Source organism: Abramis brama (assembly GCF_963993115.1).
Source record: "Abramis brama genome assembly, chromosome: 22".
NCBI lineage: Eukaryota > Metazoa > Chordata > Actinopteri > Cypriniformes > Leuciscidae > Abramis > Abramis brama.
Window position 1 is genome coordinate 12,011,188 of NC_139984.1, and position 4,871 is coordinate 12,016,058.

Genomic DNA, 4,871 nt, shown 5'->3' on the forward strand with positions numbered 1-4,871 from the left:
TAATAATAATAATAATTCACACACACACACACACACACACACACAATAAGTTAATATAGACGAAGTTGATTATAATATACACTAGTTAATTATTGGAATCGTCTGGAACCCAGATTTTTTGTTTGTTTGTTTGCTTGCCATTTAGTAATATAACGCAATTATTAGTATTCTAACGCAACTTATCATTATATAAATGTAAATTGAATTTTTCAAAAATAAAATAAAAAACTTTTAATACTTCTGTCACTGTCACAATTTTTTTTACTCGCCTGCCATAAACCTGGCATATTGCACATGAATGGGTCATATAACTACACAATGAGTTTTAAATTCATGATTTAATATTAATGATTTTTTTAATTCTAGATGCCCAGCAAACACAGAACGTTCCCGTAACGTTCCCATTTGGTTATTTTTTTGGGAACCAAATAAGAACGTTCTTGGAACGTTCTCTGTAGGTTATTTTTAGGTTTAATTTTTATAACCTAAAGAGAACCTTCCCAGAACGTTCCCTGCAGGTTATTTTTAGGTTTAATTTTTATAACCTAAAGAGAACCTTCCCAGAACGTTTCCTGCAGGTTATTTTTAGGTTTTATTTTTATAACCTAAAGAGAACGTTCTGAGAACGTTCTCTGCAGGTTATTATTTTAATATCACTTACTATTAACAGGCAGATTACCAACTGACAACGTCGTCAGTACAAGTCCCCTAAGGTTATAAGATAACCAACAACGTTCAGATCTATTTTAAATTGTTATATATTTTAATTCTATATGTTTATTTAAATGCTGCGTGACTTTGAAGTGTTTTAATGCGCATGCGCGTGATCAAACACTGGAGCACGTGCGCCTATGCACGTGCGCTGCCGCTGCACCGTCAGATGGAAACGTCATCGACAACTGACAAACAACAAAACTCCCGTCTCTCGCTGTTGTTTTCACTGCTTTCAGGTAAGTTTAGTCAACAAAATCTCACAAATAATACACACAAACGTCCCTGACACATTTCTTACGTGTAATTGACACGCTTCTGGTGAATATTTACTTTAAAGAAATGGTTTTGTGTCTTTGAAAAAGTCCGTTAGCATCTACGCTAGCAGCTAACCGTTTTCAGAAGAGAACTTTAGGCCTAAGTTACGTTAAGTTAAGGTCTTATTTATGAAAGTTTGGGTTTTAAACACATATTTAGTGTAGATAACAGTTTTTGATAGTTTTGCTGGTGATTTGTCAATGGGAAGTAAGCTAATTTATTTAACCTAAAAGAATGCACTGTATTGTTAACTTAATCAGTGACGTCACTTACCAATATTGCTAAAATGTGATTTCAGAATAACGAGTGAAAAAATAAAACTCTACAACAAGGGGTGAGTTATTGTTTAAATCATGATGATAATTCCATATGCATTTATTTCACAATATATTATCTTAAGATTTGTATATATTTATCTTTTCTGCATTTCACCTCTGTTCTAGCTTGGCTCCTTGTAATAAACCTATCCCATGTAATATTGTTGGCTCTGTGACAAATAGCATGTTATGTTCTATCTAGATCATCATGCTGTGATGGCCTGCTGCACCCCCGTCCAAGAAAATCTCCACGGCTATGAACCATATGACTAGTAAGCAAAACCACCTCAAACATACAGTGCACTGCTGTTCAAAGGTTTGGGGTCTGTATGATTTATGCTTTTGAAATAAGTCTCACATTTTAAAATCATTAACCCCAGGTTTTTTCAGTGAGATTGTCCTTGAGAAGCCTGTAGGCTAAATAATCAGCTAAATAATAGGCGACTAATACAATATTATAATGGTCATAGTTATAATAATAATTCATTTAACTATTATGATAACATGATATCCTGATGATTACTATATTTTATTTTATTTCTTTAGGTCTGTTTTGAATTATGTTGGCCAATGAGACTGACACCATACTGTCCAACTCAAAGGTATTTATGTGTTTATATGTTTTTTTTATTGATCAATACTGAAATTCTTTGTACTTTTAAATGCTGAATGTGGTTCAGGGGGTCGACAACTTTAGGCAGTTATTTTTCACAGATATCTTGGGCAGCTGTGGCTCATACTCTTAGCCTTTAAAAATGTTTGAATTGATATCCCCAATGCAATATCAGGGGGTAAATATATCATTAGAGTTCTTAAAGTTATGGCTTTGCTCTTGTTACCAGATGAGATATAATCCCTATTGTTCGGCCCTGTGATTCTTCAGGACAAGACCTTGATGCCATCCACAGTCAGTAGATGAAGAAGGTGAGTGTAGCCGAATTCAGTTCTCTTTCCTTTTTTTTTTAGCTTAAACAGACACGTGCACGCAAAATGAAGTCAAAATGCCCATCTTGGCGAGTTTCCTCGTAAACAGTCTTGTGTTTTAAACAGAAAGAAAATGGATGCGTGTCATTTATATTAGGTCTGCGCATTCGTCTTAAAGTGACAGCAGCCCCAACGTACCCGCAGCTGTTTGTGTCGCCAATGGTGATCAAACATCAAAAGAGAAAATGACTTGTAGCTTTAGCAAAGATACATTTAATTAATTTATAGTTCTTTTATTTTTACAGTGAAGACTTATTTTACATTTTGATAATTCAATTTCTGTACCTGATGTTTTCAGATTTAACTGAAAAACATAATGCACTGCTTATTTCAACTGTGTTTTTCTTCTATTGTATTTATCTATGCATGTTATCTATTGTAATTTTCTATGCAGGTTCACTCCTCTACAAAATCCCCCCAATAGAGATTATGCGGAGCGCCCAGCGGTCGAACCGGAAGAGGTCTAAGCATTTCCGCTTTTCACTTCCGTACACATCTGCAGCGGTAGGTGATCTCTGAGTTAATTCTTAATTTTTGCTTATTATACTAAAATTCTTACTTCTGTTTTAATTAAAATGTCACGAATGCTAAAATATCAGAAAAGGGAACATCCGAACAGCAGTTTTTGTTGTGTGCCGGTCTGCTCTATGTCGGGGAAAATGAGTAGTACAAATAGGTTCTGTACTCATAAAGTGACGTCAACATCAGCAGTAGCATTCGCCGTCAGGCAAGTGTTATTTAAATAAACTCCTGATGTACTTACAAACTTTCCAATGCCTCGTTTAATGAGTACAGAACCTATTTGTACTACTGTAGAAGTTTGGTACCATTCTGGGCATTATTAGTGCGGTAATTTACGAGATTTAGCGCCGTTAGCGCCTGCACTAAACCATACGGCTGATATCTCTAAATAAACTCTACATTTTTCAATATTGTGCAGCACTAATATTGAGCATATCTTAAAGTGAACCTGGAATGATAATTTGTGATACCAGATGAGATGTATGTATGATAGATTTTGAACTGTACTATTTTTTTTATTTCAGGTTTTCTGGGATCCCAGCGGAAGGCATCAAGGCATCAGATGTTGGCCTGGACAGATGCACCTGTAAACTACACCGACCTCAGTACACCTCAGTGCATTCGGCGAGAGTGAGGGCGGAGCGTTGATTACTTCCTGCTCACTACTGCGCAGGTCTGGTCCCAAGATCGCTACTGCGCAAACTCAAGCCCCAAGATGTCAGCGCCATATCGGGCTTCAGTTCTCATCAATGGAAGAGAGCGAAGGGGCGTCGTCCATCTTTTTTTACAGTCTATGGCTGAAACACAGCAACTAATCCCAAAGAATTTACAACGTTTTTAATGCAATATTTTGCTCATTATAATGTATGTATATATGGCAGTCCCAATCATAGTTATTAATGTTCTGCATTGAAGCTAATGATCATCACATATTGAGACTTTTAATTCGAAATCAAAGCTACAGCTAACACTGTCTGTAAAAGACAGACTTACAATCGGTTAAATGTACTGTTATGTTGATGAAATATTGAAAAAAATCAACTTTAGAAAACATGGGTGGTGATGAAGTAAAAAGATCCAGCACATTTAGATGGTACAAACTTTTGAACTGACTGTATGCATATCCCACACAGCCTCATTTTTGATTCACTTAGAATTAAATATGGCATCTACCCAGACTAAAGTTGCTTGACACGTGCTGAAAGGTCCCACACAAATTGTTAAGATCTCACTGAAATGACTAGATATCTTTGTAGGAAAAAAAATACAGCTTCTTATTTGTAATATTGAGATCTTTAAAAAAAATGCAGCTCTGATGTGGTAGCCAAAGTAGGAGTAACGTCACAACATTTATAGCTACCAACTGGAATATATTCTGTATAAGTTTATTTTTTCTGTAGAACATAAAAGAAGATATTTTGAAGTGTTTTTTTTCATACAATTGAAGCTCATTTATGTTTTGTCTTGAAGATCCACATACAAACACTTTAAAGAGCAGAAGTGTGTCAGGAAAGGAGTGTCCCACGAATAAACACTCTGCAAAGCCTCCCCTGACACCATCCAAGCTGCAAGTTTTGAGAGGTAATCTGTTCATTCATTCATTCATATACTTTATGTAGCCGTAGCCAATTTAGTAAAACGGTTTTACATTAGTTGATTACCTTTCTAAGTTTTACTAGTTGAAAAGTGACAAATTAATAATCTAAATTATTTATCTTTCAAGTCTGCTTCAGTGACTGGCTCAAACAAAAAGAACCCGAAAGAGGAGAGAGAGAAGCGGGAGAAGCAAGTGGGGTATTACATATCCCAAAAAATACAAGATGTCATAAAAAAAGAAAAGAAAAATGTAATGTAAAATGTATCTCTATAATTCTGTTATTGTTCTCCTTTAGTTACTATTATAGTTTTTAGCATTTTAATCATTTCAATTAATAATTTTGTACATTACTGTTAGCATATCAATGGGTTGTTTTAAGGGGCTGCAATATCAAATAAAAGGAATTTGTTTGAATTGTTGCC

At 35.1% G+C, this 4,871-nt stretch overlaps 1 long non-coding RNA gene across 1 annotated transcript; it reads left to right on the plus strand.

Annotated features, from left to right (window-relative positions):
* The first annotated feature begins 893 nt into the window (after positions 1-893).
* On the plus strand, positions 894-4,871 carry LOC311073752. The gene is made up of 8 exons (XR_014604207.1): positions 894-950; positions 1,328-1,363; positions 1,549-1,618; positions 1,893-1,948; positions 2,230-2,270; positions 2,725-2,834; positions 3,377-4,433; positions 4,576-4,871. It is a non-coding gene; the product is annotated as an uncharacterized lncRNA (long non-coding RNA).